Source organism: Cervus canadensis, chromosome 25 (assembly GCF_019320065.1).
Source record: "Cervus canadensis isolate Bull #8, Minnesota chromosome 25, ASM1932006v1, whole genome shotgun sequence".
Lineage (NCBI taxonomy): Eukaryota > Metazoa > Chordata > Mammalia > Artiodactyla > Cervidae > Cervus > Cervus canadensis.
The window spans coordinates 16,971,315-16,993,665 of record NC_057410.1 but is presented as its reverse complement, the minus strand read 5'-3'; the positions used below and the strand labels follow the sequence as shown (position 1 = coordinate 16,993,665).

Below are 22,351 nucleotides of genomic sequence, written 5' to 3'. Positions count from 1 at the left end.
CAATAATTGCTTTAAATGTAAAAAGTTTAAATGTTCCAAACAAAAGATAGCCTGGCTGAATGGACACAAAAACAAGACACGTACATATCCTGTCTACAAGAGACCCACTTCAGATCTAGGGATACATAGCCTGAAAGTGAGGGGATGGAAAAAACCTATTCCATTCAAAAAGAATAGTTGGAGTTCAAAAGAAAGCTGGAGTAACATCATTCATATCAGAAAAAAAAAAAAAGACTTTAAAACAAAGATTATTTTACAAGGAACAAAGTAGGACACTACATGCTGATCAATGGATCAATCCAAAAAGAAGGTATAACAATTGTAAATATATGTACATCTAACATAAGAGCACCACAATATATAAGGAAAATACTAAAAGCCTTAAAAGGAGGAAACAGTAACACAATAAGAGCGGGGATTTTAACACCATACTTTCATCAATGGATAAATCATCCAGACAGAATATCAATAAGGACACACAGGCCTTAAATGACACATTAAACCAGATGGATTTCATTGATATTATGAGAATTCTATCCAAAAACAGCTGAATACACATTCTTCTCATTTGCAAATGGAACATTCTCCTGGACTCATCTGATGCTGTACATGTTGAACCCCAGCAAATTTAAGAAAATTGAAACCATATCGAGTATAATTTTCAAGCACAACCCTATCAGATTAGAAATCAACTACATAAAAAAAATTAAATGCAAACACATGGAAGCTAAATAATATGCTTAAACAACCAATGGATCACTTAAGAAATATAAAAGGAAATAAAAAAGCACCTAGAGACAAGTGAAATCATGATGATCCAAAATCTATGGGATGTGACAAAAGCAGTTCTAAGAGGGAAGTTTATAGCAATAAAATCTTACCTTAGGAAAGAAGAAAAATCACAAATAAACAATCTAATCTTATTCCTAAAGCAATAAGAGAAAGAAGAATAAGCAAAACCTAAAGTGAAGATAAGGCAAGAAATAATAAAGAACAAAGTAGGTATAAATGAAATAGAAATGAAGAAAACAATAGAAAAATCAGTGATACTAGAAGCTAGTTCTTTGAAAAGATAAGCAAAGTTGGTCAACCTTTAGCCAGACTCACCAAGAAAAAAGAGAGAGAGAGAGAGAGAGATCAAATTAATAAAATTAGAAATGAAAAAGGAGAAGTTACAATGTAAATTCAAGAAATGCAAAGGACTGCAGTTGTTGCTTTTCAGCCACTAAGTCATGTCTGAAACTTTCCAGCCCCAAGGACTGCAGCGTGACAGGTTTCCCTGTTCTTCACTATCTCCCAGAATTTGATAAATTTGTATCTGACCATGATGCCTTGCAGCCATCTCATTCTCTGTCGCTCCCTTCTCCTCATGCCGTCAATCTTTCCCAGCACCAGGGTCTTTTCAATGAGCCAGTTCTTTGCATTATGTGGCCAAAGTATTGGAGCTTCAGCTTCAGCATCAGTCCTTCCAATCCAGGGTTGATTTCCCTTAGGATTGACAGGTTTGATCTCTTGGCTGTCCAATGGACTCTCAAGAGTCTTCTCTAGCACCACAATTTGAAAACATCAGTTCTTCAGTGCTCAGCCTTTTTTATGGTCCAAATCTCACATACATACTAGACTATTGGAAAAATCATAGCTTTGTCTATACAGACCTTTGTTGATAAAATGATGTCTCTGCTTTTTAATATGCTGTCTATGTTTGTTATTGCTTGCCTTACAAGGAGTACGCATCTTAATTTCATGGCTGCAATCATTGTCTGCAGTGATTTTGGAGTCCAGGAAAACAAACTCTGTCAGTTTCCACTTTCTCTCTACATATTTGCCATGAAGTGATGGGATTGTATACCATCATCTTAGTTTTTTGAATGCTGAGTTTTAAGCCCACTTTTTTGCTTTCTTCTTTCACCCTCATCAAGAGGCTCTGTAGTTCTTTTTCACTTTCTGACATTAGATTTATATCATCTACATATCTGAAGTTGTTGGTATTTCTCCTGGCAATCTTGATTCCAGCTTGCAATTCATCCAGTCCCTCATTTTGCATGATATATCTGCACTGAATTTAAATAAGCAAAGTGAAAATTATAACCTTGATGTAGTCCTTTCCCAATTTTGAGCCAGTCATTGTTCCATGTCTGGTTCTGTTTTTTCTTGCTGCATACAGATTTCTCAAGACGCTGGTAAGGTGGTCTGATATTCCCATCTCTTTAAGAATTTTCCACAGTTTGTTGTGATCCACACAGTCAAAGGCTTTAGCATAGTCAATGAAGCCAAACTAGATGTTTTTCTGGAATTCCTTTGTTTTTTCTATGATCCAAAGGATGTTGGCAATTTGTTCTCTGGTTCTTCTGCATTTTCCAAATCCAGATTCTACCTCTGGAAGTTCTCAGTTCATGTGTTGTTGAAGTCTTGCTTGAAGGATTTTAAGCATTACCTTGCTAGCATGTAAAATGAACTCAGTTGTACGGTAGTTTGAATATTGTTTGGCATTGCCTTTCTTTGGAATTGGAATGAAAACTGACCTTCCCAAAGGATTAAAAGATACGGTTGCAAACAATACTTGCCAATAAAATGGACAAACTAGGAGAAATAGAAAAACTCATAGAAAGAAATAGCCTTCAAAGACTGAACCTGAAAGAAATAGAAAATATGAGCATGCTAGTCACAAGTAATCAAATTGACCCAGTGATAAAAAAACTTCCAACAAACAAAATTCCAGGATGAGATGGCTTCACAGATGATTTCTAAGAAGCATTTATAGAAGAGTTAACACCTATTCTTCTGAAATTATTCTCAAAATTTACAGAGAAAAGAATATACCCATATACCCATCACCCTGATACCAAAAGCAGACAAAGATACCACACAGACAACAAAAAGAAAATTACAGGTCAATATCACTGATGAACATAGATGCAAAATCTCTAAACAAAATACTAGCAGTCCAAATTCATCAACACATTACAAGAATAATATACCATAATTAGGAGAAGTTTATCAGTAGGAAGTCAATAAATACTTGTAGTAACAGGCAAATTTGGCCGTAGAGTACAAAATGAAGCAGGGCAAAGGCTAATAGAGTTTCGCCAAGAGAATGCACTTGTCATAGCAAAATTGCTCTTCCAACAACATAAGAGAAGACTCTACACATGGACATACCAGATGGTCAATACAGAAATCAGATTATTATATTTTTGCAGCCAAAGATGGAGAGGCTCTATACAGTCAGTAAAAACAAGACCAGGAGCTGATTGTGGCTCAGATCATGAATTGCCTATTGCCAAATTCAGACTTAAATTGAAGAAAGTAGGGAACACCACTAGACCATTCAGGTATGACCTAAATCAAATCCCTTATGATTATACAGTAGAAATGACAAATAGATTCAAGGGATTAGATAAGGTAGACAGAGTGCCGGATGAACTATGGATAGAGGTTCGTGACATTGTTCAGGAGACAGGGATAAAGACCATCTCCAAGAATTACATATGCAAGAAAACAAAATGGCTGTCTGAGGAGGGCTTACAAATAGCTGTGAAAAGAAGAGAAGTGAAAGGCAAAGGAGAAAAGGAAAGATACACCCATTTGAGTGCAGAGTTCCAAAAAATAGCAAGGAGAGGTAAAAAAGCCCTCCTCAGTGATCAGTGCAAAGAATAAGAGGAAAACAATGTAATGGGAAAGACTAGAGATCTCTTCAAGAAAATTAGAGATACCAGGGGAACATTTCATAAAAAGATGGGCTCAATAAAGGACAGAAATGGTATGGACCTAACAGAAGCAGAAGATATTAAGAACAGGTGGCAAGAATACACAGAAGAACTGTACAAAAAAGATCTTCATGACACAGATAATCACAATGTCATGATCACTCACCTAGAGACAGACATCCTGGAATATAAAGTCAAGTAGGCCTTAGGAAGCATCGCTACTAACAAAGCTAGTTCAGTTCAGTCGCTCAGTCGTGTCCAACTCTTTGCGACCCCATGAATCGCAGCACGCCAGGCCTCCCTGTCCATCACCAACTCCTGGAGTTTACTCAAACCCATGTCAATCGAGTCGGTGATGCCATCCAACCATCTCATTCTCTGTCGTCCCCTTCTCCTCCTGCCTACAATCCCTCCCGGCATCAGGGTCTTTTCCAATGAGTCAACTCGTCGCATGAGGTGACCAAAGTAAAAAGTCTCTGCTTTTTAATATGCTATCTAGGTTGATCATAACTTTCCTTCCAAGGAGGAAGTGTCTTTTAATTTCATGGCTGCAATCACCATCTGCAGTGATTTCGGAGCCCCCAAAATTAAAGTCTGACACTGTTTCCACTGTCTCTCCATCTATTTCCCATGAAGTGATGGGACCAGATGCCATGATCTTAGTTATCTGAATGTTATGCTTTAAGCCAACTTTTTCACTCTCCTCTTTCACTTTCATCAAGAGGCTTTTTAGTTCCTCTTCACTTTCTGCCATAAGGGTGGTGTCATCTGCATATCTGAGGTTATTGATATTTCTCCCAGCAATCTTGATTCCAGCTTGTGCTTCTTCCAGCCCAAGCTAGTAGAGGTGATGGAATTCCAGTTGAGCTGTTTCAAATCCTGAAAGATGATTCTGTGAAAGTGCTGTACTCAGTATGCCAGCAAATTTGGAAAACTCAGCAGTGGCCATAGGACTGGAAAAGGTGAGTTTTCATTCCAATCCCAATGAAAGGCAATGCCAAATAATGCTCAAACTATCACACAATTGCACTCATCTCACACACTAGTAAAGTAATGCTCAAAATTTTCCAAGCCAGGCTTCAACAGTATGTGAACCATGAATTTCCGGATGTTCAAGCTGGTTTTTGAAAAGGCAGAGGAACCAGAGATCAAATTGCCAACATCTGTTGGATTATCAAAAAAGCAAAAGAGTTCTAGAAAAACATCTATTTCTGCTTTATTGCTTTGACTATATGGATCACCACAAACTGTCGCAAGTTCTTCAAGAGATGGGAATACCTGACCACCTGACCTGCCTCTTGAGAAATCTGTATGCAAGTCAGGAAGCAACAGTTAGAACTGGACATGGAACAACAGACTGGTTCCAAATAGGAAAAGGAGTATGTATATTGTCACCCTGCTTATTTAACTTATATGCAGTGTACATCATGAGAAACATTGGGCTGGTTGAAGCACAAACTGGACTCAAGATTGCTGGGAGAAATATCAATAACCTCAGATACACAGATGACACCACTCTTATGGCAGAAAGTGAAGAAGAACTGAAGAGCCTCTTGATGAAAGTGAAAGAGGAGATGAAAAAGTTGACTTAAAGCTCAACATTCAGAAAACTGAGATCATGGTATCTGGCCCCATCACTTCATGTCAAATAGATGGGAAATAGTGGAAACAGTGACAGACTTTATTTTGTTGGGCTCCAAAATCACTGCAGATGGTGACTGCAGCCATGAAATTAAAAGACACTTACTCCTTGGAAGAAAAGTTATGACCAACCTAGACAGCATATTAAAAAGCAGAGACATTACTTGCCAACAAAGGTCCATCTAGTCAAGGCTATGGTTTTTCCAGTGGTCATGTATGGATGTGAGAGTTGGACTATAAAGAAAGCTGAGTGCCAAAGAATTGATGCTTTTGAACTGTGGTGTTGGAGAAGACTCTTGAGAGTCCCTTGAACTGCAAGGAGATCCAACCAGTCCATCCTAAAGGAAATCAGTCCTGAATATTCACTGGAAGGACTGATGCTGAAGCTGAAACCCCAATATTTTGGCCACCTGATGCAAAGAACTGACTCATTTGAAAAGACCTTAATTTTGGGAATGATTGAAGGCAGGAGGAGAAAGGGGAAACAGAGGATGAGATGGTTGGATGGCATCACTGACTCAATGGACATGAATTTGAGTAGACTCCGGGAGTTGGTAATGGACAGGGAGCCCTGGCATGCTGCAGTCCATAGGGTTGCAAGGAGTCAGACACGACTAAGAGATTGAACTGAACTGAACTATCCTAGTATTACCATTATGTTTCAATATCAGCAAATCAATCATTGTGTTATACCACATTAACAAATTGAAGATTAAAAATCATTGATCATTTCAACATATGCTGGAAAGCTTTTTAAAGAATTCAACACCCAATTAGATAAACATTCTGCAGAAAGTATGCATAGAGGGAGCATAATTCAAGCTATTAAAATCCATTTATGACAAAAAAGGCTACAGTCCTTGGAATCACAGAGAGTTGGATACGACTTAATGACTAAACAGTAACAAGCGACAAACCAACAGCTAATACCATATTCAGAGGTGAAAAGCTGAAAGCTTTTCCTCTAAGATCAGGAGTAAGACAATGATGCAACTCTCATCATTTTTATTCAGCATATTTTTGGAAGTCCTAGCCCTGGCACTCACAGAAGAAAAACAAATAAAAATAATTGAAATTGAAAAAGAAGTAAGACTGTCACTATTTGCACATGACATGATACTATCCATAAAATATCCTGAAGATGCTATCAGAAAACTATTAGAGCTTATCAATGAATTTGGTAAAGCTTCAGGTTACAAAATTAATCCACAGAAATCTTTTGCACTAACCACAAAAAACCAGAAATGAAAATTAGAGAAATGACCCCACTTACCATTGCATTATAAAGAATAAAATACCTAGGAATAAAAGCTTAAGGAAGTAAGGTACCTTAAGGAGACAAAGGCTTGTGCTCAGAAGACTATAGTACACTGAAAGAAATAAAATATGACACAATCAGTGGAGAGATATATAATGATCTTTGATTGGAAGAGTCAATATTGAGAAAATGACTATACTACACAAAGTGATCTATAGATTCAATGCAATCTCTACCAAATTACCAATGGTGCTTTTCACAGAATTTAAAAAAAAAAAATGTGTGTGGAGACACAAATGATCCTGAATAGCCAAAGCAATCTTGAGGGAAAAAAAAAATGTGGAGGAAGTCAGGCTGACTTCAGACTATACTACAAAGCTACAGTTATCAAAATAGTTTGGTACTGGTACAAAACCAGAAATGCATATGATTGAATCAGGATAGAAATAAACCCATGCTCCTCTGGTCAATTAATCAAATGATTAATTAACAAATTAATTAAACAATTAAATTGACAATTAATTAAACAAATGATTCAAGACTATACAATGGAAGAAAGACAGTCTCTTCCATAAATGATGCTGGGAAAATTAAACAGCTACATTAAAAAAATGACGAACATTATTTAACAGATAAACAAAAAATGATTTCAGTATCTATTAAAGACATAAATGTAAGGCTGGATACTACAAAACTGTTAGAGGAAAACTTAGGCAGATCATTCTTTGATGTAAATCACAGCAATATTTTTTTTCAATCTATTTTCTGGTGCAATAGAAATAAAAACAAAACTTTAAAAAAAAAAAAGGACCAAATTAAACTGAAAAGCTTTTGCACAGCAAAGAAAATCACACAAAAAATGAAAAGACAACTCACAGAATAGGAGAAATATTTGCAAACAAATTGACCCTTAAGGGATTAGTTTCCAAAATTTACAAACAGCTCATGTGGCTCAACATCTAAAACACAAGCCGAGCAATCAAAATAGACATTTCTCCAAAGAAGACATGCAGATGGCCAAGAAATACATGAAAAGATGCTCAACATCACTAATTATTAGATAAATGCAAATCAAAACTACAAAGAGGTATCACCTCACACCAGTTAGAATGGCCATCATCAAAAAGTCTACAAACAATCCATGCTGGAGAAGGTTTGTATAAAGGGAAACCCTCCTACACTGTTGGGAATGTAAATTGGTGCAACCAGTATGGAGATTCCTTAAAAAACTAAAAATAGAGTAACTAAATATATCTGGCAAAAACCATAATTTGAAAAGAGACATGCACCCCAGTGTGCATAGCAGCACTGTTTATAATCACTACGACATGGAAGCAACCTGTTCATTGACAGGTGAATGGATAAAGAAGATGTGGTACATATATAATAGGACATTAGCCATAAAAATAATGAAATATGCCATTTGCAGCAACATGGATGGGCCTGGAGATTATCATACTAAGCAAAGTAGTTAGACAGAGAAAGATAAATATCATATGTTGCTGCTTTGGTATCTAAAAATGAAACAAACGAACTTATTTACAAAAAACAGAAGTAGGCTCACAGACTTGGAGAATGAACTTACGGTTACCAGGAGAAAGGTGGGTGGGAGAGATAGTTAGGGAGTATGGAACTGATTTGTACACTCTACTATATTTAAAATATTTAACCAATAATGTACTGTCTAGCACAGGAAACTCTGCTCAATATTCTCTGGGAAAATAATTTGAAAAAGAATAGATCCATATACATGCATAACAATCAGTTTGCTGTATACCTGAAACTAACACTCCGGGATAGAATAAATTAAAAAAAAAAAAAAAAATTGGAGTTTAAAAAGCAGGAGACCATCTGAAGCCAGACTAAAGGAATGCAGGTCCTATACACACCCTGATCCTTATCAGCAAACCTGTCCTTGAATTTTTGCTATGAAATTCCTCCCCAAATTCCCCCAAGTTGGGATACATAGTTTCAAGGTCATGAGCCTGCTCTGCCCTGCTTTGCTTTGCAAAGAAATAAAGCTTTTCTTTCCTGCTTCACCCAAAACTCTGTCTCAACTTGGCTCTGATGAACAGAAGCTGAGTTTACCCATCACCTTCCCTACTTATTCCTAGGACTAAACCCAATGTGAATATTGTTAGAAAAGTGTGTTCCTCTCTCTCAGGTTGGGAACATTTCAAACTCCCTTGGAAATGATCAAGGCTTGAGGCAGCAACCTCATCTCCCTATTTTTTCTTCTGTTCTAATGCAGTATGGAATGGATTTAGGAGCTGCTAGCTGCTCCAAACAGGAGTTTACAGAACATTACATGAGTAAAGACATACAGCTAATAGAGGTTGTCACAAAGTGACAGATGATAGGTGACCCTAGAACAGAGATTTCAGGGCATACAGCCAAATTTGGGATTAGTTGGAACAAGAAAGAACAGTTCTGAATATTTGTAGTCCTAAAAATAGCTGAGCAAGGATAGAGTCATCAGAGGGAGGAACAGCAAACCCCAGGGTGACCAATCAGTCAGGTTTGTCTGGGACTGACATGGGCTCCAGGACATAGCTCTTTCGATTTTAAAGTTGAGAAGGCATCAGGAAAACCAGAATGAGTTGGTAGTTTGCAGCCCTATCAGGCTTTAACTATGCCAAAAAATTAGGCCTCAACTTCCACAGAGTTAGACTTCACTCTCAGGTACCATGAAGATACCCAGTGGGTCCCTAGGAACTGAGACCTATACCTACTCTATCTTCACATGGTCTTATAAACTCAATCCTGTATGGAGATGCCATCTTAACTAGAAATAAGGGGTGGAGGTACAAGTCCAGGTTGAAGGAACCCTTAAACCCTACACATTTACCTGGAAGAGACTGATTTTACCAAAAATAAGTTTAAATCAAAAAAAGATTCTTATAATTGACAAGTTTGTGTCCTTCCTCTTTTCAGCATTGTGAGATCTAGACTAAGGAGCAGTAAGAGGTATGTCATAGAACATGAAGGAGCTATAATTTTATGGACCTGTAGGATGGAGTAAATACGTTTTGATATCACTACGCTTGTGTGGTGGTTTTATAGTATGGCAACTTAGCCAAGCTGAACTGATGTCTTGAGAATTCTTTTCCCTGCTTGCCTCGGATTAGGATAGATCAACAGGGCAATCTGTGCAAGATTTGTAAGGCAAAGTGGCACAGAAGCCATATTTATGCTAGGGAGTTTGGTTTGGAATTGGGTGCTGTTGTGGCTTATAGCCATCATCCTGTATGTACTGGCTTGTCTGAGGACATGTATCCTTGTAGTGCTTCTTGGATCATCCTGCAGATTCTTCTAACTCTGGGTCTTTTTCTTTTGCTTCTCCATGGCACTACGGCTCTTCGACCTTCAATGTTGGAGGCTTAGAGGCAGTGAGACACAGATACAAACGCCAGTGAAAGATGGAGGCGGGGCCCAGTATGTGCTCCTGAACTCCACCATATCCTACCAGGCTCTGGTTTGTTCCTGCTCCCCCTACTTCTCATCCACTTTCCTTTCCTCATGCTGGCACCTGTAAACGTCAAGCACAACTTCAGATAGAAGAGCAAAAGGCCTAGGCTGACTGTCTAACTAGCTCCCACAATCCACAAGGTCTACACCCTAAAATATTTCTATTATGTTTCTCAGAATGGTTCATTTTCTGTGTTGGGGTCTATAGAATTCCTAACAGGTATTAACAATGCTATTATTATCTTAATTTTTCAGATGAAGCCACTGTAGCTGAAAGAGGTTTAATAATTGACCTCACATCTCACAGTCCATAAATAGCAGCCTGAGATTTTAACCCAGGGTTCTCAGACTTAATTTCCATAGTCATTATCATCCCTGGGAGGTTACTCTATCATGCTGGCCACTGACCATTAAAACTCTGGCAGAATAAAACAAAGAGCAGGTAATTCAGGAGAGTAGGGAATTGGTTCTTCTAGAAAACCATGAAGGATAAGTTCTGATTTCCTGAGCTTGAAAGATCCTGATACCAACACTGGCAATAATAATGACACCTATCCTGTGTTAGGCTTTTCTTAAGTGCTTTACACTTTAAGCATTTAATCCTTAAGGCAACTATAAGAGGTAGGGTTTATTAGTGATTGCATTTTATAGATGGGCAAGATTACTCAGTTGGTTGGCATAGAGCCAGAATTCCAATTCAGAAAGTTGGCCTACCATGATGAATTTTCTGAACAAAACAGATAGCACAAGGAGGGCTGATGTTCATGAGAGTTAGAACTGCACTGAAGACTAATTTTACCCACCTCACAAATTTTTTGAGGTAACAGCACAACCCAGGAAAATAAAGGCCTCTCACTTAAAAAAACACAGAAAATAGACAACAAAATAAAACTTAAGGATTTTCCTCAGCCAACTTATGTCTTACACTTTTACAAGATATTAAACTGTTAGCAAAAAACAAAGCTTTGGGCAACTGAATACTGAAACCACCATTATTACTAAGTACTAAAATAAATTTTATTAAAGTGAAATTTCAGAACACAGCTAAATATAAGTCCACTTACCTGTGCACAGTACAGCCAATCTATTGACACTGGGTTGTGGTGAAGGAAAGTATGTTTGTTTCGAGGTGCCCAACATGGGGCCAAACAAGGAGCACAGGCAGCTCATGTTAAAAAACCTGAACAAAAGACCAATAGATTTCAGGGAAGGGCTTTTCAAGGCAAGGTGAGGGAGATGGTCATTGGTGCATGATAAGCTCATGTCCACTCTCCTGATTTGTTGGTGTTGAGATAACAGTATAACATTTTGGGAGTCAATATCATCAAATTTCTACTTGTAACTGGTCTGGGTTCTATGTGCCGGGGGTTGGCAGTTACTTGCTATCGGTCTGGTGAGAAGGATTTTAATATCTGTAGAACAACCAAGGATATAGCTCAGGATATTATCTATAACCCTTGAGGAGAAACTAAATGTCTTCACTTTGTGTTGTGGCCAAATTATTATTATTTTGTCTTGCTTGACTTTTTCATTTGTTTCTGCATTTTTTCATTAATCTGTTTTAATTTGTTCTTTGGAATTCAGGGAAAGACTAAGAGGTTAAAGTTTCCCTACAAATAAGTGGGAGGGGACACAGGAGGTCCCCAGGAAAGCCTGACAGGATCCTAATCAGTTTAAAGAATCATCAGTTTGCTTGACCTGTGGATTGTCAGATTCCTCAAGTGTCCATAGGAAAAAAAATTAGCTACACTATGATTTTTGTTTAGTGGTATTCTGTTATAAATAACTGATTCTCATACTATCTAGGAAATCTGTTTAATTGCATTTAATTTTGATAAATTATATTTATAAAAATAAAAGATAGCCTTAGTATTCATCTAAATTATTCACAGAATGGAAATTGAAAGATGAGGTATAGAGAGGACACTGGCTCTAAATCCAATGAAGGAAAAATGAAGAGGAAAAAAAAGAATGCAAGCACATTGGAGAGTTTCCAGAGTGTTTACTTTAATTCTTGAAATTAAGATTTTCAAATTAAGTATCACTCCATTGGCATGTAACTGGCTCATCCAATGCTAAGCCAAACATCCTAAAGAATCTGCAAAGAGGGATTGGATCAAGATGGCAGAGTAAGAGGATGTGGAAGTTACCTCCCCTCACAAACACATCAAAAATATATCTGCATGTAGAACAATCCTCATGGAAAACTAACTGGAAAGTAGAGGAAAAACTCTTAGACAATGAAAGCTGTTAGAAAGATTTCCACATAACCAGGTAAGACGGATAAAAGGCCTGGAGTCAAGACCTCCATCTCTGGGAGATATTTGAAAGAAAGAAAATGCTTACATGGGGGACTGCCATGCTAGGGAGCAAGCAGGTGAAGCCACAGACTGGGAGTACCAATACTGGATTCTTAGGCAGAAGAGACAAGCCCCGTTGGCTGCTAGGAGCAGTGATGGGACAGATAGAAAGGCTGGAGAAGTCTAAACTCCACTCACAAAGACTGCATGGGTGCTGGCTAGCCAAAAATCAGGGCTCTCCTGCCTTGCCACACTTCCCAGTTTGAGAGAGGTGAATGCTTTATCTCTTTTTATTCCATACCACAGCTTTGCCTGGGATCTGGGCCAGCAGGGTCCTGGGAAAAGATTTGGACCAGCTACACAGAGACAGGACCTGGGGTGTGGTTCGGGTGGAGCTGCAGTGGCTATTGTTTGTGTTTACTTAAGCAGCACATCAGGAAGGACCACAACCAGCATATCTGGGTTCCTGCGACTAGTTAAGCCAATGCTTCAGCCCCACCTATTTCAGCCACAGCAGACAGGTCCTGGGAGAAGACTCAGTCTGGATACACAGAGGTGGCTTAGGGGTTTGGGGTGTGGCCGAGGTGTTGTGGCAGTAGCCAGTGCTGGCAATTGTAAAGGCAGTGTCTTAGAGTAGACCAGACCTCCAAGGGCAGGACTGCTGCTTTGATTCCTGTAGCTACAATGCCCTGACCTCAGCTTCATCCTAGTGAGCACCCCAGCCTAGCCCACCCTACGCCACAACCTTGTACTAGATCTGGATAACCAAATAGGGGAAGGAATGCAACCCTGGGCTGCATCTGTGTGGAGTGTCTGGGTGGAGCTGCAGATGCCTACACAGGCAGTGTTTTAAATCCCTGTGAGCACTTGAGACTCACTTATTTCAGCACTCCCCTCCTTTGGGACAAAACATGCAATCAAAGGGAACAAAGCCTGCTCAGTCTTGACACTCAGGGCTTTTTTCTGGCAACTGGGGAGCAGACTCCACTCCTGACAAGACACCAACAGTGCAGAGCAGAAAGTCCCTCTTAACACCCTGTGCAGGCTTTAGATCCTCCAACAACAACCACCCCCCCAACACTGTGATAGCAGCCCGCGTACACTGAGGAAATATGTGACTTGAATCCACATGAAAATCAGTCCTTGTACGAAAGACATTGGGGACACACAATCTACATAGGGATATTCCCACGTAAACATATCCCTTTAAGGCCACAATGGATAACTTTTGCTCCTAAATTCATAGAGACAGAGAAAGTTAAGTACAATGAAAAGGCAGAGGAATTACTTACAATTCAAAGGGCAAGAGAAAACCCCCAAATAAAAAATAAATGCTGAAACAGAGATTGTTAGTCTACCAGACACTGAGTTTAAAAGGTGGCAATAAAAATGCTAACTGAATTAAGAAAAATTATCAATATAAATGCAGATTAATTTTATAAGGAGTGAGAAACTGTGAAGATTACCCAATCAAAAATAGATTATTTATTTATGATGTAAAAAACAATCTAGAACTAATGAGTAGCCAACTTACTTATGCAAAAGAATGAATAAGTGATCTGGAAGACAGAATAATAATCACCCAAGCAGCATAGCAGTCAGAAAAACAAATAAAAAAAAAAAAATGAAACCAACATACAAATCTGTGGGATATTATAAAATGTGCCAACTTACCCAAGAAGTTCCAGAAGAAGAGAGATAAGAAGATCAAAAATGTATTTGAAGAAATTATGGCTGAAAATTTTCCAGAAGTAAAGAGGGAAACATACCCAGGTACAGGAAGCACAGAGTGTTCCAAGAAAGGTGAATCCAAACAGACTCACATCAAGGCACATCATAATAAAAATGGCAAAAGCTTAAGCTAGAGAGAGAATTCTAAAGACAGCAAGAGAAAGAGTCACATACAAGGGAACCTCCTTATATATCCCATAAGGATATCAGGTGTTTTCTCTGTAGAATCTTTGTAGGTCAGAAGGGAATGGCATGATATATTCCAGCTGAAAAAAGGATAAAAAACCCTGCAACCTGAGAATACTCTATCCAGCAAATTATCATTCAAATGGAATGAGAGATAAAGACTTTCTTATGAAAGCAATAACCTAAAGAATTCAGCAATACTAAGTCCACCCTAAATGAAATGTTGAAATATCTTCTCTAAATGGAAAAGTAACAAGAATCTATAGGAAAGGGAAAACAGCAACGAAACTGAAAGTGAAAGTCACTCAGTCATGTCCAACTCTTTGCAATCCCATGGACTATACAGTCCCCTATTTGCAACCCAGGGATCAAACCCAGGTGTCCTGAAAGAAATGCTGAAATGTCTTCTGTAAACGGAAAAGTAACACAAATCTATAGGGAAGGGAAAATAGCAATAGGAAAGGCAAATATATAGTAGGTAAGGACTGAGGGTCACTTAAATAAGACGATTTGTTGTTCACTTGCTAAGTCATGTCCAACTCTTTGTGATTCCAGGCTTCCCTGCCCTTCATTATCTCCCAGAGCTTGCTCAAACTCATGTCCACTGAGTCGGTGATGCTATCCAACCATCTCATTCTCTGTTGCCCCCTTCTCCTCTTGCTCCCAATCTTTCCCAGTATCAGGATCTTTTCCAATGAGTTGGCTCTCCACATCAGGTGGTCAAAGTATTAGAGCTTCAGCTTCAGCATCAGTCTTTCCAATGAATATTCAGGACTGATTTCCTTAGGATGGACTGGTTGGATCTCCTTGTAGTCCAAGGGACTCTCAAGAGTTTTCTCCAACACCACAGTTCAAAAGCATCAATTCTTCGGCACTCAGCTTTCTTTATAGTCCAACTCTCACGTCCATATATGACTACTGGAAAAAAATCATAGCTTTGGCTACATGGATCTTTGTTAGCAAAGTAATGTCTCTGCTTTTTAACACACTGACTAATATTTAGACTAAAAAAGAAAAACATTATAAAAGTGAGCATAACTAGAAGAGTAAAAGTGTAAACTTGAAGATATAATACAGGACATCAAAAGCACAAAATTTCAGGAGGGAAATTAAGAATGTAGATCTTTAGACTGTGTTTAAACTTAAATGATTATCAGTTTAAACAAGTAGATATTATTATGAGTAAACATACATTAATCCCAGGGTAACCACAAATCAAAAACCTAAAATAGAATCTTTAAAAAAAAACCAAAAAACTCAAGCAACCACAAAAGGAAATCATCAAACCATAACAGGAAAAACAAAAGAAGAAATGAACAAAGAAGAACTAAGAAAACAACTGGAAAACAAGGAAGAATGGAGATAAGTATGCATCTATCAAAAACTGCTTTAAATGTCAATGAACTAAATGCTGTAATCAAAAGGGTGGCTCATTATATATATGAAACAAGATTCTTCAATATATTGCCTACATGAGATTCACTTCAGGACAAAAGACACAAGCAAACTGAAAGTGAAGGAATGGAATAAGATATTTCATGCAAATGAAAATTGCAAGAAAGCGGTAGTAATATTCGTATCAGAGAAAATAGACTATAAACAAAGTCTTTAAATAAAGACTATAACAGAAGACAAAGATGGCATTGTATAGTGATAAAGAGATCAATACAAGAAGAGGATATTATACCCATTAACACATTCACACTCAGTATAGGAACACTTAAATATATAAAGTAAATACTAGATATAAATAGAGAGATTGACAATAATACAATATTAGTTGGAGATATGCTTTTGGCTATTAAAGGAGGGAAGAGGGACAAATTAGGGATGTGAGATTAATAGATATAAACTACTATCTGTAAAATTGATAAGCCAAAGTTATTTCCTATGTAACACAAAGAATTATACGTAATATCTTCCAAAAAACTATAATGGAATATGATCTATAAAAATACTGAATCACCATCCTATATACTTGAAACAAGAATAATATTGTAAGTCAACTATACTTCAATTTACACAAAAAAGAATCTGTGAGGAGAGTCAAAGTAAGTGATACTGCTTGACATAGATACAAGATGTATCTCTAAAAATCAGGAAAAATAAACCAACATGTCTTCTTAAAAGAAAATACAAGAAAGTTAAAAATCAAAAATGCTTGATAGAAGAAATGTTAATTTGACCTGATTTTATTTTTCTATTCTATTTATATTATATATAAGAAATAAGTGATAAAAATTAATACTTTACTATCTGACTCTTAAAATGAATAAATTAAAATTAGTCTCATTACATTACTATCAATAGTATTTTATAGATTAGCAACAATGATTGTTCTAATTTCTGTAGGATTTGAGCTTTTACAAAATACATTTACATTCAATATCTTTGATTTTCTCTAACATCATCTGTACAAGGAAAGACAGTCATTATTATCACTGTTATACAGATGAGAAAACTGAGTGTCAGAACTTTAAATACATTGTCCAAAGTTGAAGGCTAGAATTTGAACTTTGGTCAACTAATTTTAGAATTTGATTGATGCCTTTTATCCACATTTAAATTATTTAGCTCTCCCTTCCTTAATTTTAAAAAGGTTGGCACCAAAAACTATTGCCTCTTTGCTTCTTAAATACTTTGTCAAAGTTGAGGTTATACACAATACAGTTATTTTTAAATTAAATTTAACAATACCTATTAACCCTATTTTTTCACAAAGCCTATTTTTATACAATGGCAATTGGACTATTAAAACACATTCCCTCCACCATGATATTAAAAATAAGTCAACCAAAATCCTCACTCTTAGTAATGTATGTTTGACCTGACTTTTAGTCTCTTTTTAATATCAGTGCTGTGTAGAAAAATTGTCAACTCAATAAGACAGAACATTTCAGTCAGATCAATAAATTGAACCATTGAGCTTAATTAAAAAACAAGTCTGCAATTCCCCTACCAACCTTTCTTAGACTGAGAAATTCACCTTCAGTTAGGAAGTAAAGAAGAAGCATAGCTTTCCATTTAATAAAATACCTGTGTTCTGACATGTGAGACTCTTGACCTCTAAAAACTCTTTTGTTTCGTAAAATATGTATTTCATAAAATAACCCATTCTATAAAAGCCTACATGATGGTGGAAATTTTTGTCTTGCTTCATTGACTGTTGTAACTCTGATGTCCAAAATTATGTCTGACACATTGTTGATACTCTACAGATATTTACTTGAATGAATGAAGAAAATGTACAAGCAAAGACTTAGGAAAGAAATTGGTTTCCTATCTACTTTTCACTAATATGGATATGTTGGCAGGATTTGGGCCATCGATACAATTTTAACATCTATTCCTCCTCTATTCTTTACCCGATTCTCAACTCTTATGACCCCACTTATTTGGTATAATCTCTACTGCCTGCATTCTTGGTGATGTAAGCAGGTAGGAACAAAAGGTTGAAGACAGTGAAGTGGTCTGGGATGGAGCAGGGTGAAGGATGGAATCCTATCTTTTCCATAGTCTTTCATCTTTTAATTAACCTCTGATAATGTCTATTTCTGTCACCAGCTTTAACTGCCCTCCATAATTTGATAAACATTAACACTGACATCTTGTCAGCTGCAAGCTTACTGCATTACCTCCTCTAAACAGCTGGACCCCTGACAGGCATATTTCTCTAGAACAGCTGCTAATACAGTTAGCAGCAGTCTTGTGAAAATTGCAAGTAAATTATCTAAATATTAAATTAATATACATGGTCTAAAAATGAAAAATAATATGCAATAAAATATCAATCACAACAAAATACTTATAGCTAAATTTCAGGTTAACATTCTTTACTAGTTATTAGTTATTCTACTTTATTTAATTATAGCAAGTGAATTATCAAAGGAACATTAACTCTTTTTTTCCTGCAAAATTCTGTTCTCATTTGTACCTAAACTTAGGCTGCTATCTAATGAATTCTGGTGCCTAAGTCTCCATAGATGTCTGTCTACTGATAAATTGTAGATACACACTTTCCAAAATTAATGTTCTTTAGTTGGGACTTTTTTCAATGTCTAAATGAACTGTATAATTTATCAAAAAGAAAAAAAGTGGTTAGTCATATAAAAATATGCATTTTATACTTTTATGGATAAACATACTTAAATTATTTAATATTCAGAAAAATAATTCACCAGAATGATTTTAATTGTGTAGCCTTTTTGTCCACTGACTTACAAATTCTCTCAAATTTAATTGTTGGCAGTGTTCAGCTTGAGTTGAGAGCTTAATCTAATAACCATGTCTGAACAGATATACAACAGAGAATGTTTCAGAAGGAAATCTTACTACCTCCTTTTTCTCAAATAGATTATTTTGATGTGCACATCAGTCGATTGTATATTCTTTCTGTGTTGGCATTAAATTGCACTTAAATTTTGTATAACTGATAATAATGAAAACAAAATATCATTATTATTGTGTTGGCTAAAAAGTTCATTTGGGTTTTTCTGTAACATCTTGTGGGAAGACCTGAACAAACTTCTTGGCCAACCCAATACTTATTTGAGAATATATTCCACTGCTTTATGCCCCAAATCCAACACTAAACATTTTATCTGTCTTCAAGACTTAGAGACTTAGTATCATTTTTCATGAATCTGTACACACACAGTCCCTTTACTTTTTTTTTTAAAAAAAAGAGTCATTAGTTCCTACATTTTAGCAGAATATTTTTAAACATATATTCACTACTCTATTTCTAAAATTCCATTTTAAAATTGTGTTTTTAAACAACCTTACAAACACTCCTGAATAAGTCATATCTCAGCAACTTCAAAATTCTGCATGTAACCTTTCCTTCCCTATATAACCCTTGAATTGAACAATATCACCAGTATTTCCTTTTAACATTAAAATAAGATACTAATGTATGAGGATGTGAATCTAAACTTACCTGACAGATAGTGAAGTGAAACTTTAAATTTTGCTCCCCACAGAATTCTTTATATTCAAACATTTCTTGAATTACATTCAAATCAGTTTAGTTTTTAAGAATCTAAAATGTTTTAATAAAATAGTTTTACACTCATGAGGTAATCTGCCACATGAATTTTGAGGATAAGTTTGAATATACTTCCTGTGTACTTCTAGTTCAGAACACGTTAATGTTAAAAGAGCATGTGACATTAAAATAGCCCTGTCTAAAGTGAAGGTCAGAGAATCACTAAAAATCTGATTTTCTAGAGAAGTTTTGACAAATTAAGGCCTAAGGTCCAACTTGACCTGCCACCAATTTTGTAAATACAGTTTTATTAAAATAAAGCTGCACCCATTTGTGTATATATCATCTATGCTTTCACACAATGATGGCAACAGAGAATGTCTGGCCTCCAAAACATAGAATACTTACCACCTATAGGCCCTTCCTTCATCAAAAATTCTCTAGAACATCATATAACTACATCAAATCTGCCATATACCTCATTATCCCTATCAGAAGATTATTTCCATTTTCAAGTTCCTATATAACCCATTGGTACTTTCCAAACAACTACTTGTATTATTTTTGTCAGCTTCACAGCTTAAAAAAGTTAATAGTGCATATTAAAAAAGATGTAAACATGTTTTAAAGAAGGAAGCAATAGTGTTTCTTAAAGCAAACAAATGAAAAGAATCAACCCAGGTTTCATGATATATCATACAGCAGAAAATAGAATTTTAAATATCTATCAGATGTAAAAGGTAGAATGAAGAAAATCACAGAGGAATATGTATTTGAGTCTAGTTGAAGAAATTATACAATGAGAAAAGCTAGCCCTGAAAGTAGGGGTTTTTATTTTTTTACTAAATAGCTTAAAATATATTTCTGAAGTAAAGCTAAATAGACATGATTTCAAATTTTAATTTTAAATTTGTAAAGTATCAGTCATGACAAATAACTTGGTAAAATATTTTAATAAATTCATTATCTAACATTATTTACATGTGTATCTCATTTAATTTTTATGTTAAAAATGAATAATTTATAGAGGAGATGCACAATAGCTGAAATAGGGAAAAGAATTTGTAGTTAAATATTTGGAATAAAGTAGTAAAATTCAATATCTCAAGTTATTTTTTTTTATTTTCATTTTATTTATTTATTTATTTTTTGTATGTACTGGGTCTTTGTTTCTGTATGTGGGCTTTCTCTAGTTGCAGCAAGCAGGGGCCTCTCTTCTTTTGGCACAGGCTTCTCATTATGCTGACTTATTTTATTACGAAGCACAAACTAGGTGTGTAGGCTTCAGTAGTTGTGGCAAAAGGGTTCAGTAGCTGCAGCTCGTGGCTCTAGAATGCGGGCTCAGTAGATATGGAACCGGAGAAGGCAATGGCACCCCACTCCAGTGCTCTTGCCTGGAAAATCCCATGGACGGAGGAGCCTGGGGGGCTGCAGTCCATGGGGTCGCTGAGAGTCGGACACGACTGAGCAACTTCATGTTCACTTTTCACTTTCATGCACTGGAGAAGGAAATGGCAGCCCACTCCAGTGTTCTTGCCTGGAGAATCCCAGGGACGGGGGAGCCTGGGGGGCTGCCTTCTATGGGGACGCACAGAGTCGGACACGACTGAAGCGACTTAGCAGCAGCAGCAGCAGCTGTGGAATACAGGCTGAGTTGCTCCACAGCATGTGGAAGCTTCCCAGGCCAAAGACTGAACTCACGTCACCTACATTAGTAGGTGGAATCCTAGTTGCTGTTCCACCTAGGAAGTCCTCAAGTAATTTTTTAATAAGGATCTTGCTAATTTTTGTTGAAATAGTTAACCTAAGTCATTATACTCCAGAAGAACAATTTGGACTCATCACAAATAAATTAATAAAAAGTTAATGGTGCTAGTGGTAAAGAACCCTCCTGCCAATGGAGGAGACGTAAGAGACGCAGGTTTGATTCTTGGGTCGGGAAGGTTCCCTGGAGGAGGGCACACCACGGCCCACTCCAGTATTCTTGCCTCGAGAATCCCAGGACAGAAGGAGCCTGATGGGCTACAGTCCATAGGGTCACAAAGAGTCAGATACAACTGAAGTGACTTAGCGTGCATGCATACACTCTGCATATAAGTTCAAAAAGCAAGGTGACAATATACAGCCTTGACGGAAGAGTGAAGGCTAGTGGAAATAATGCCTAGATTTTTCTTCAACATGTGTTAACTTGTATGTTGTTGTTTGTTTTTAGTCACTAAGTTTTGTCTGACTTTTTGCAAATCCATGGACTGTAGCCCACCAGGCTCATTTGTCCATGGGATTTCTCAGACAAGAATACTGGAGTGGGTTGGCATCTCCTCTTCCCAACCCAGGAATCGAACCCACATCTCCTGCATTGCACGCATATCCTTTACTGCTGTCACTAAGGAAGCTCACAATGAGAAATATGCTACAAAAAAAAAAAAAAAATAGATGACTCATGGGAACCTACTGTATGGCACAGAGAACTCTACTCACTGCCCTGCGGTGACCTAAATGGGAAGGAAATTTTAAAAAGAGGGGATACGTGTATATGCCTAGCAGATTCACTTTGCTGTGCAACAGAAACTAACACATTATGAAGCAAGTTTACTCCAATAAAAATTAATAAAAAAAAGATTAATGGGAAAAAGAATACATTGCGTAGAAATAATTGACTTAAAGTCAACAAAAGTCTCTACAACAAAAAGTGCATAATTTTTTTTTTTTTGGCAGAGGGAAGATGGGTCAAAATAGATATGAAAACACTTTCACTTTAATTGTTTTTTTCTTATACTTCAAGTTTGTACTTAATGACTTTCTCCTCCTGGACAGAAGGAACACCTGGATATTCCGGGAGAAGTTTATAATTTTCCAAATCATTTTCTGGAAAAAATGCATCACTTTCAAATTCTTGCATGATTTTTAGCCACAAATAATCTAAGATGGCCTGACTTGTTCATGGCTTCCTTATATATAGAACTGCTTCCTGCTTTCTTTTTTTTTTTTTTTTATTCTTTCATTGATATGAATCAGCCATGGATTTACATGTATTCCCAATCCCGATCCCCCCTCCCACCTCCCTCTCCACCCG

At 36.8% G+C, this 22,351-nt stretch overlaps 1 pseudogene; it reads right to left on the bottom strand.

The window, feature by feature from the left end:
• Nucleotides 1-22,033: 22,033 nt before the first annotated feature.
• The window catches only part of LOC122427748, a 2,875-nt pseudogene continuing 2,557 nt past the window's right edge, over nt 22,034-22,351 (bottom strand).